The 12,735-nt window shown below is 36.7% G+C and overlaps 1 long non-coding RNA gene across 1 annotated transcript in view; it reads left to right on the forward strand.

Moving 5' to 3' along the window:
- Positions 1-517: 517 nt before the first annotated feature.
- Positions 518-12,735, forward strand: part of LOC125610575 — a 77,970-nt gene continuing 65,752 nt past the window's right edge. The window contains exon 1 of the long non-coding RNA XR_007340578.1: positions 518-639. This is a non-coding gene — a long non-coding RNA (uncharacterized LOC125610575). The remainder of the gene's footprint in view (positions 640-12,735) is intronic.

Below are 12,735 nucleotides of genomic sequence, written 5' to 3' on the forward strand. Positions count from 1 at the left end.
ATGTAGCTCAGTGGCAGAGCACTTGCCTAGCATATGAGAGGCCCTGGATTCAATCCTCAGCACCACATAAAAATAAATAAAGAAAATAACAGGTCCATTGACAACTACAACTAAAAAATATTTTAAAAAGAGTATATGATTAATGTTTCTAAACACTATGACAATGTTTCCCTAATTATGTTCTGTGCAATACTTATGTCTTCAAGATGGCAATGGTTATTCCAGTGGAAAAATATTTCACATACGTTATAACTAATCTTATAGATTTATTGTATCCACCTATTAAAGGCTTTGATATGTTTTCTATTGGAAGCCTTTTCTTTTTCTCAACCCAACTTTCCCCAAATAGACCTAAAACCTAAACATTTTTTTTTCATAAAATAAGGTTGCTGGTTTTCCTCAGAACATAGTTTGGTAAATACATATATTTCCTCTGATTTACTTCAAGCTGAGCCCAGATTATAACAGAGGAAAACTATTTGTTTCAACCACTATTTATTTCAATCACACAGAAAAAATATGTACAAGCAACTTAGTATCTGAAGATCAGCTTTTAATCCAGTGATGGAAGGCTGTCCTACCAACCTGTGGAAATGAAATGCCTTTGAAATTAATCAGAGAAGTTTAGAACAGCTGCAGGTAGGATAAGACCAAGTCATCTGCCTGGGAGTCAGGAGACTTGGGACACTTGGCTTTCACAACTTATGTTGCCATTAAGTGTGTGGGTTTAGGAAGGTTATATGAACTTTTAGGATGTTGAGTTCATTACAGTGGTTTCTACATCCATAGATTCAACTAACCTTGTATTGAAAATATTTGGATAAAAAAGAGTTGCATCTGTCCTGAACACGTAGACACTTTTTTCTTGTCATTATGCCTTAAACAATATAGTATACCAAGTATTTACATGCCAATTATATTATGTTAGGTATTATAAATAACCTAGAGATGATTTAAAGTACATAGGAGGATACGCATAGGCTGTATACAAAAACTACACCATTTTATATAAGGGACTTGAGCATCTATGGAATTTGTTACCAGTGGGTGGTCCTGGAACCAATTCCCCACATATTCTGAGGAATAACTCTCTGTGTGTGTATCATACAATGTGTATGTGTTATGTATACTGTATACTCATATACAAGGGATCTTGTCTAAAAGAGTTGTAAGATCCTGAGCTGGAGTTATTTGACATTAAGCTAAGAAAAAATGGGACACAGAGTAAGTAAGTAAGTGTCCAGACAAGCAGTGAGAAGCAGAAAGTAACAGAGGAGAGGAAAGGGTGCCACTGATGAACTGTTTTGGGGCAGAGAACCTCCTGTGTACTGAGCAATGAAATCAGGAGTGCAGGGCAGTGGGTGGGATCTCTTTTCCGGTCCCCACCTCTCTTAGTCTGTTCATGCTGTTATAACCCCCACCTGAGATGGGGTAATTTATCACTAATGGAAGTTCATTTCTCACAGTTCTGGAAGATGGAAAGTTCAAGATCAAGGCATGGGCGGATTTGGTGTTTGGCAATGGCCTTGCTCTGCTTCCAAGATGTTACCTTGTTACTGTGTTCCAGGAGGGGATAAATGCTGTATCCTCATGTAGCTGAAGGGAGAGAAAGGCCAGACAGCTTTCTGAAGCCTGTTTTATAAGGGTATGAATCCCCTTCACAAAGGTGGAGCCCTCATGACTTAATCACTTCCCCAAAGGCTTCACCTTTTAATACCACCACAGTGGGGATGAGGTTTCAACTGACACTCAGACCACAACACTACCCAGCCCTTGGCCAGCTTATTGCTATCTTGGCTGCAAATATATATTTGTGGTGCAGAGGATTGAACCCAGGGCCTTGTGCATGCGAGGCAAGAATTCTACCAACTGAGCTATATCCCCAGCCCTTGGCTGCATCATTCTACAATGATGTTTATACCTCCTGGCTTAGGTCATGGGTCAGTGGGTACTGGATCTGGTGGTAGATAGGAAACCCTCTTCTCTATTATAGGAGAAATAGTCTGGAAATTGTCTGCTGTCTTGTATCTACCTCAATAACACTGAACTGAGCTCCAGAGTCCATTTGAGCCTGGAGCTATAGCCTAATCCTGGAGCTGACCATTAATCCTTGTTTATTGCCTGCCTGGAACTATGTGCAGGTGTTGGGCCCTTTGGGTCTTTTGTGCAGTTTCCCTGTTTTCTTCATCTTCCCAGGGCCCTGGTATCTGGTTCTTCCCCCCATTTTCCTGGAATGACTTGAGTCCAGACTTGAGACTTTTATTTAATTCCTTTATTTTTCTTTCTTGCCAGGGTTCAAGTAAAACTATGATTTCCAAGTTTTTAAAAATTTGTTTTAATTAGCTATACATGACAGTAGAATGCAGTTATATACTTTGATATATCATACATAGATGGGATATAATTTATCATTTTTCTGATATACATGTTGTAGAATCACATTGGTCATACAGTCACATACATACATAAAGTAATAATGTCTGTTTCATTCTACTATCTTTCTTATCCCCACATACCCTGCCTTCCCCTCCTTTTACTTCCCTCTACCTAAGTTTTATCGGGACATTTTGGCGTTTGACTGTATAGTTTTGTCATGGCCTTATAGACATTATTAAGCACACCCCCTGTGGGATGAACACATCTGTTGCAAAATAAAAGAGGCTTAATTGTTAGTAATCACAGATACAAAATGTGCACAAATGACCTAAAAGCAAAATGACTTAAAATCTGATTCGCTTTTTAAGTTCCTGAAATATATGCAAATAATAATAATGCCTAACGTAACACTGGTTTAAATTTTATCACCTTTCAGCAAAGGAATTCTGTGGCTTATCATCTGTGCTTTAGTTGATATCTATAATTGCTGCCATCTTAAAACCTGGGTGTCCTTCCTTGGTTTGAACCCTCACATTATCTCTTCACTATGAGCCAGGGTCAAAGTTCCCTGGGTTTGATGTTAGATGACCATAGTATTCTTCTGCCAGGCTGGTCAGACTCCAAAGTTAGCCCCAGTTTGTTTTCTCCTTTTGGCAGGCACAGACATGATAGTCATCCTTCTGCAAAGAAGGGATGGGAAGGCCATGTGGAATAACATCATAGACACATTAAATTAAAACAAGTCAAACCTATGAGTTGGGAGAGATAGGGTCGAGATACTATTATAGATTCTACCCACCATTCCACACTTGGATTATGCATCTGGGGGTAAGCAGGAAATGGAAGGCGGGAATCTAGTTCCCTTGATTAGTCTTGGTTCCCTTTGCATCTCCTGATGTGAGCATCTCACCAGGCTGGTGCAATTATGGTATTTTTCTTACCACATGGTGGGTAAGGGCGATATGATATCATTTACTATTCAACCAAAGAAATGGTCATCTGGGTCAAAGCTGCATGAAAACAGGTTCTTTTGGATTTTCCAGAGCAGTGCAATAAAACTTTTCATGATGATAAGAAAGAGTTCTATAGTCTACAGTTCCAGTATAAGTGACTAGGAACCACATGTGGCTATGGAACACTTGAAGTCTGCCTAGTGTGGAAAGGAATTTAAACTAATTAAAGTTAATTTAAACTACATTATTTCATGCTGCTGCATTGAACAGTACAGATCCAGAGAATTCCATGTGGCAGTGCATTTATTTTCTCTTTCTGTAGAATATTACCACAGACTTAGCACTTACCCAACACCCATTTATTAGTTCTTTAGATCAGAAGTCTGGACTGGCTTGACTGGGGCCTTTGCTTAGAGTCTCACAGGACTGAATCAAGGTGTTGGTCAGTCTGGGATCTTATCTGGAAACTCTAGGTATGAATCCCCTTCCAGAATGATTTAGGCTGTTGGCAGAATTTGGGTTCCTTGCAGTTGTAAGACCAAGGTCTATGTTTCCTTGCTGGCTGTTGGCCAGGAATTGCTCTCAGCAGTAAGAGGGCAGTTGCCAGTCTTTGCATGTGATTTCTTCCATCTTCAGGCCATCAATAGCTCATTGAATCCTTCTGGTACTTTGTATCTTTCTGACTTCCTCTTCTGCTCCTAGCCGGAGGAAAGGTAGTGCTTTTAAAGGGCTCACTTGGTTGGGTCAGGCCTATTCAGATAAACTCCATATCTTCAAGACAACTGACTTAGCATCTGCAAAATACCTTCATTCTAGTACTTACACTAGTGTTTGAAAACTAGGGGATGTTAAGCAGAGGAGGCCACCTCTAGAATTCTGTCACAAGCACCTTCTTAAGATTTCCAATGGTAAGTTGAACTAGATTTGAGGTTTGTATTTGATACTAACTTCAGAATCCAATCATCAGTAGAAGACAAACACCTAATAGGTAGAGTTACTTCATTTCTTTGGGGTTTGAATCTTTTCTGATTTCAAGAATCATTTTAAAAATGTAGAAACCTAGAATTAGTAAGTGGCTATTGTAGGTAGAGTGAAGTAGGTTATGTAAACCTGTAGCTACTAAGACTTTAACTTTTCACACTGTAGTGAAGAATAATAGGCAACAGATAGATGAGATGGGCCTCTAATATTTGTTGGCTGAATCGAGGATAGAAAGCCTCTTTGAGGAGGGTTGGGTGGGGATGTGTCTAATGAGAGGGCTTAGTGGCCATTACAGACAACTTAGTTAATCCACTTTGCTATTGGGGTCACAAGTTGCCACTCCATGCTGTGGCATATTTTGAAAGCTATTAAGGTCAATAAAATTGCATGATTTATTAAAAAAGAGAGACCCCCTCAAATCTTCTGAAAATGATATCAGGCTGTGTTAATGGAAGCACTATGTTTTAAACCAGAAAAAGAATTATTTCAAGCTACTTGGTTCTGGTCTTGGCTGGACAGTTTTCAACTGCTTTTAGTTTGGGATACCACATGTTGAAAAAGAGACAAATTAGAGAAAATTCGGAGAGTGGCAACCAACGTGATAAAATGTCTAGTTAACGGTTCATGGCGTGGCTCATGGGATTGGTAATGGATTATAAATCCTGTTTCTCGTCAGCACTTCATTTTTAGCAGTGTCTCTCTAATGGCTGTCGTCACCACTTAGACTCGGAGACCAAGATGGGAGGACCTGATAGTGGGGATATGGTTCAGAATGTTGTAGTCCGTGTGCCAGATAGCATCACCATCAGAGCTTTAGCCCCCTTTCTGCTCAAGTGAACGCTTTAAATGCAGAGGCTAAATCTGGTATTCACCTTGACCTGAGCCAGTTAGTTCCAAGTTTGGCGGGTCATATTGCTAATTACTCTTGCTTAGTAGATTTTACTGTACTAGCATTTAGACTGAGAAATTCATTTTTCTCATGCTTAAATAAATATCTGCAGTAGTTGAATCATTTCCAGGAAGTATGAAATCTGCTTCAAGTTTAAACTTCAAAAAAATTGGAAGGCCAATTCATTTAACCAGAATGAGAAATGAAACTATAAACCGCAATGCTCATGTTAATGAGATCCGTGTATTCTATATCCATATGAAGAGTACTAGAAGGTATGCAGTAATAAACTATGTGAGCATGGTTTTCTACAATGATTATAAGAGATCCAGATGTATCCGTCTACAATTTTTGATCAAGTCTGGATGACTGACCAGGTCCTGTGGTGGGATGAAGACTGGCCTAGGAGACATTAGATCTCTGTTTTAGTCCTGGACCTGATACTAAGTTACTGTGTGATGCCTAGTAAATGGGTAAAATGACAATCTAGCAATAAATAGTCTCTAAGACTCTTTTAGCTATAATATTCTTGTATTTTATGTATATACTCTAGAGACAGCTGAGTAAATAGATAATTAGCTGTCTTGGTTCTGTTCACTAAAGACCTCAAAGCTTTCTACACATCTTAGTGAATTCAGTAAACACTTGTTAATGGCTGCCTGTGTACATATTATTGTGTTAGTCATGGAAGTAGATATGATCTCTTTCCCAAAGCAATTTAAATGACTAATTAAAATATGAATGCTGTTGTTATGAATTAATGTAAGTATTAATGAATATAAATGACAACAAAATATGATGGCAGAATATGAATAATGTCTGCTAACAATTTAAGACAGAATTAAATTAGATAAGGGGCAGCAATGGAGAAGTAGACATGTCAGTTAGCATCAGATAGGATTTGGGACAGGGAAAATTAATTTCATCTAAGAAGATCAGAGATGAATTCATAGAATATAGCATTTGAACTTAATTTATTTTTGTTATTATAGTGCTGGGGATTAAACCCAAGGCTTGAAGGCATGCTAAGCAAGCACTCTACCACTGAACTACAACCCCACCCCTTTTAAAAATTTTATTTTGAGATAAGAAAATAAAATTTTCTTATTTGTGCTAAGTTGCCCAGGCTGGCCTCAAGCTTGTGATCTTCCTGCCTCAGCCTCCCAGGTAGCTGAGATTATAGATGTGCACTACTGTGCCTAGCATGAACTGGACTCTGTGTGTGTATTTCCCTTAAAATGAATATTTTTTTTTATTAGAGCTGTATAGTTATACATAGCTGTTGGGTTCATCCTGCCAAACTCATACATGCATGGAATTTGATTTTAGTTCATGAACCTATCAGTCTTCCCTCCCTTCTCCCATTCTCCTCCCTCTACTAGACCTTCCTTTCACTTGTCTATTTATTTTTATTTATTTTTTAGTTGTAGTTGAAACCAATATCTTTATTTTATTTATTTATTTTATGTGGTGTTAAGGAACAAACCCAGGGCTTCACACATGCTAGGCAAGTGCTCTACCGCTGAGCCACAACCCCAGTCCTCACTTGTCTATTTATTGATATTTGATTGGTTCTTTTTATTTATGCATAAAGATGAAATTCTCTGTGGTGTAATTATACATGCACATGACATGATTTTTTAAGAATTCATTTTTGCATTGCCCATCCTTACCATCCCTCCACTCTGCCTCTCGACTTTCTTCTTCTCCACTGCTGATCTTCCTTTTATTGGGATTAAAGTTTTATTGGGATTAAAGTTTTATGATTGCTTTTATCCTTCCCGTCGCCTTTCCTTTATTTTATTCTAACTTCTGCATAAGAGAGAAAACATTCAGCCTTTGAGTTTCTGAGTTTGGCTTATTTAACATAGCATGATATTCTTCATTTCATTCCATTTACTGGAAAATGTCATAATTTGAGCTGGACCCTTAAGGATAGGTATGTTCAGCAAAATTTGATAGCAGCTGGCCTAGGGTCAAAGTTGGTGTTGCAAAATATTCATTAGGCTCACTGTTCAGCAGGAGAGGTAACTCTAAGTAGGATTACTGTGCAGGAGAAGTGGGCCAGTGAGTAATTTCTCCACTAACATAGAGAACATAGGGGCTACTGTGAATTCTGAGTACTGGTGGGACTCTGGATGAGTTTAGATTGGGAATTAGTGGATAGGAATGAAATGCACAGGTCTTCAACAATTATCCTCCGTTTCCCTGTCATATTCTACAAGTGTCAGAAGAAACCAGTGTTAGTGTCTAATGGCAATCCAGACATAAAGCAATGAAACACCGAGAGCACTTAGGAAATATAGGATTGCATTAAAATTGAAAGAGAATGTAGGCCAAAAAACTCCACCAGAAAACTTCTATAACTAGTAAATGAATTCAGCAAAGTAGCAGGATATAAAATCAACACCCATAAATCAAAGGCATTTCTGTATATCAGTAACAAATCCTCTGAGAAGGAAATGAGGAAAACTACCCCACTCACAATATCTTAAAAAAAATAAGATTCTTGGGAATCAACAAAAGAGGTGAAAGATCTATACAATGAAAACTATAGAACCCTAAAGAAATCAAAGAAGATCTTAGAAGATGGAAGGATCTACCTTGCTCTTGGATAGGCAAAATTAATATTATCAAAATGACCATACTACTAAAAGCATTATATAGATTTAATGCACCTCTGATCAAAGTCTCAATGGCATTCCTCATAGAAATAGAAAAAGCAATCATGAAATTCATCTGGAAAAGTAAGAGACCCAGAATAGCTAAAGTAATCCTAAGCAGGAAGAGTGAAGCAGGTGGTATCGCTATACCAGACCTTAAACTATACTACAGAGCAATCATAACAAAACCAGCATGGTATTGGCACCAAAACATGCTGGTAGACCAATAGTACAGAATACAGGACACACAGACTAACCCACAAAATTACAACTATTTTATATTAGACATGCACTGGAGAAAAGATAGCATCTTCAACAAATGGTGAAGATATCAAAAACATGCACTGGAGAAAAGATAGCATCTTCAACAAATGGTGCTGGGAAAACTGGAAATCCATATGCAGCAAAATGAAATTAAACCCCTATCTCTCACCATGCACAAAACTTAACTCAAAATGGATCAAGGACCTAGGAATTAAATCAGAGACTCTGCGTCTAATAGAAGAAAAAGTAGGCCCTAATCTTCATCTGAAATGTGGGATTGGTCCCAACTTCCTTAATAAGACTCCTATAGTGTGAGAATTAAAATCAAGAATCAATAAATGGTATGAAATCAAACTAAAAAGTTTCTTCTCAGCAAAAGAAACAATCTGTGAGGTGAACAGAGAGCCTACATCCTGGGAGCAAATTTTTACCCCTCACAATCAGATAGAGCATTAATCTCTAGGGTATAGAAAGAACTCAAAAAGCTAAACACCAAAAAAACAAATAACCCAATCAACAAATGGGCTAAGGAACTAAACAGACACTTCTCACAAGAGGATATACAATCAATCAATAAATATATGAAAAAATGCTTATCATCTCTAGCAATCAGAGAAATACAAATCAAAACTACTCTAATATATCTTCTCACTCCAGTCAGAATGGCAGATATTATGAAACAATAAGTGTCAGCAGGGATGTGGAGAAAAATATACTCTCATGCACTGCTGGTGGGACTGTAAATTGGTGCAGCCAATATGGAAAGCAGTATGGAGATTCCTTGGAAAACTGGGAATGGAACCACCATTTGACCCAGCTAAACCTCTCCTTGGACTATATCCAAAGGACTTAAAAAAGCATACTACAGGGACACAGCCACATCAATGTTTATAGCAGCACAATTCATAATAGCTAAACTGTGGAGCCAAACTAGATGCCCTTCAGTAAATGAATGGATAAAAAAAATGTGCATATATACACAATGGAATTTTACTCAGCACTAAAAAAGAACAAAATCATGGCATTTACAGGTAAATGGATGGTGTTGGAGAAGATAAATCTAAGTGAAGGAAGCCAATCCCAAAAAACAAATGCCAAATGTTTTCTCTGATATAAGGAGGTTGATTCATAATGGGGTAGGGAGGGAGAGCATGGGAGGAATAGATGAATTCTAGATAGGGAAGAGGGGTGGGAGGGTAAGGAAGGAGGTAGGGGATTAGCAAGGATGGTAGAATGTGATGAACATCATTATACAAAGTATATGTATGAAAAAAATAAAAAAATAAACTATTTATAATATAATATGTAGACTTAAAAAAAGGAAAGAGAATGTAGGCAGAGTTAAAGTGAGAAATAAAAGTGGGAAAAAATTCTTATTCTATTTTTTTTCTGTCTTTGCTGGCATAATATAAATATAAATTAAGCAAAGATTTCTTGGCCTTAGAGTCAGGCAAAAGTAGTTAATGTTAGTAAAGGAATGAAAGCTCCGGGTAGCAGGGACATACCTTCCATTTCTCTTCTTTAAGGTCCTCTACTCTTCCCCAACATCACTGCTTCTCATCAGAGTCACTTGGAGGTGCTTATGAAAATTGAAGAGTCCTACACTTAATCCCAGATTGAATGAATCAGAAACTTTGGTGGGTAGGACCCAGAAATCTTTACTTTGAACATTTCAGCTTTGCTTTTCATATTCTCTTGAGATTGAGAAGCGCCTTCCTATAGCCACATAAACAGTACTGCCTCTTAATTCAGTATTGCTTCTATGAATATCTATTAATTATAAAAGAATGCACAGTAATGGGGCACTGATGAGCTGTTTTGAGTGACCTATTCACCTGATTCTCATAGTAAACATTATGTGATAAGTTTACTCCCATCTTGCAGAATAAAACCCAAAGCTGAGGAAAATTAAATTGCTCAAATCCAAATTAGTAGTAGTACTCATAAAGGGAAGGGCACAAAGAGAAGGGAAAATTGGATAAACATTAATTCAAACATATTTCTGTATGTAAAAAGACTTCAAGTAGAGCTATATATTGTCCTAATTGTGTGGATGTTATAATAAATATTAACTCCTGAGACCCCTGCCTTCTTGGACATTGTTCAGCTACCTTGTTAAACCAATATTCTGATGAAATGGAATGCCAGGAAATTCCAGGCACTTTTGGCAGAAATAATAGATTTCATGTACTTTTTTGGGCAATATTAACCTCTCTCTGTGACACTTATGAGGCTATAGGGACTTGTTTGGTTAGCTAATGTTCATGTTTTTGGTTTGATAAGAAATTTAGGCAGTCTCAGCAATAAGGTATATAGTTTTAGAAACTGTGAACAAAGCCCTGCTGTGTTACACTCTCTTTTATTTTAATAAAATTTGGATAAAATCATGGTGCTTTACTTTTATAAGCAAAACAAAACAACTCAGTCAAAGCAAGTTTTGTGACTACTCTAATATTCCCTCCATTAGTCCTTCGTAATTCTACTTAAACAAGGATAAAAATTTCCATTTAATGGATCAGGCAATACAATAAACTTTCTTGAGTTAACTATGGAAATGTAAACTTATACTGATGACAAAGACAATAATAATATAACATATAAATAATATAGTGCATGTAAGTTTATTATAATGCAGGGATGAGAATTAAATAATGCATGTATCCTTCAACAAATTAGTATTTTAAATCTTCAAAAAGAAATAAAATCTGCATGTTTAGTATATTTATACTGACTGAATATGAATGACAAGAAATGGCTAAGGAAAAGAATTCAACTTGATATAACTCAGTTCAACAAATGGAATTCTCTCAAAATTTAAGAGGCCATTTATTTTGTAGATTTTTTTTATCTGCAAATAACAAGATAAATATGTACTTCTTTTATATTTATTGAGTGATAGGTTTCTGGTTTTAAAGTGCTTTTCGAGGTTAAATATTTTGAAATGTACTGAAAAATAAAAATAAAGCAAGATTCAGTCATCCTCCTCTGTATATTTGGATTTTATAAAACAAGAAGCTGAGGATCATTTCTACCCATTGCTATATATTTTTTTTCCTGTCAGGGTTAGTAACTGTTGGCTCTCTGTTTGATGTATATCCTTTATGTTTCCTCAGTTTATACACATTTGATACCCTAAGTTGGAATATTACTAAATAATCTAGAATTTATTTTGAGCTTTATTTACTCAAAATGCACTATAGGCATTTCTTAGGTCACTTCGAAAGGACTTTCTGGCTTTTTAATGTCTGTATATTGTTACTGTTGAACCTGTTTAAAGTTTCTCCTCTTTTTGCCATTATAAACAATTCTTCAGTGAATAGCCTTGCAAAGTATGCCCATTTCAAGCTTCAGTAGATATTACCAACCAAATCACTTTCAACACAATTTGTACTACTCTTCCTCCCACACTATATGAACATATATTTCCTCCACATATTTGCTGGCAATGGCTGTTAGCAATCTTTTTAGTCACTGACAGTCTTCTGAGGGAAAAATCATATTTGTTTCCCTTTGTAATAAGAGATTGGATGAATGAAATCTGTCTGGGGAATTTCTAAAAGGTGCGGTAGTCTAGAATTAAGAGTAAGAAAGATAGTTGCTTAGTTAGAATGAAACATCATTTAAGTACTGTTCACATTCTCAACATCAGATTCCTAGCACCTTTTATTTGCCTGGATGGAGAATTTATTCAAATGAGTAAGGCCCTGGATTGGATGCCAGAATGGCAAAAAAACAAACAAAAATTTCAAACTTTAATCTCAATTTTTACTGCTATTATAAGGGAACAAGATGTGGAATAAGTAATCCTGACTGAAAAATTTAAGCTGTTTTGCTTTTACCTTCTGCACCTTTTTTGTTGGGAACAATCTTTATCTTTCTTGCCTCGTGTTACAAATTATATTTTAACTTTAAAATCCACTAAAAAACCCCTCAAAGTTTATGATTTGGACAGTTTCTGACTAGTGCTAATTCATGGGAGCTACTTTACTAGTGTTTTTCTAAATTAAAGCCATTTATTTCTTCTTTAGAATAACTTATCAGGTCTTAGTGGATAAGAAACTGAAATGAGATGCTCTCTACTCAATAGAACCAGAAAATACCTCTGCAGGCTTAGTCATAAAACCCAGCACGGAAATAATGCTTGTCTCACAATCAGGTCAGAAATGATAACTGAAACCATGGAATCCTTAAGATAAGCTACCTGTGTAATCAGGGGAAATAGCTGAAACCCTAATAGAAGGCTTTGTGTTGGAGGACAGTGATTGAAGTTCAAAAGGCTTAGCAGAGGTCAAGTTGGCAATGTCAGGTATTTCCCCAAGTTTACTTCATTCAATTATGTTGAAACAATCTGCCCCTGTGAATGAGTTAGTGGCTTTCCTTACACAGGAGGGGCCCAGGCAAACGGATGCTTGGTTTTCTCTGTACTATGGCCATGTCTGGGGTGATTTTAAAAAAAGAGATTGATTCAATATTTGTGAATTCTCTGTCAGAGCATGTAGATGCAATACAATGATTGTAAATCTTGTATATTTACTGGATACATTGGAAAGACATGGGAGATGTATTTATTGTGTGTGTTGGCCAACTCTCAGCAACTAAATTCTTTTCA

The sequence above is a fragment of the Marmota marmota genome, unplaced genomic scaffold, assembly GCF_001458135.2.
Source record: "Marmota marmota marmota unplaced genomic scaffold, marMar, whole genome shotgun sequence".
Taxonomy (NCBI): Eukaryota; Metazoa; Chordata; class Mammalia; order Rodentia; family Sciuridae; genus Marmota; species Marmota marmota.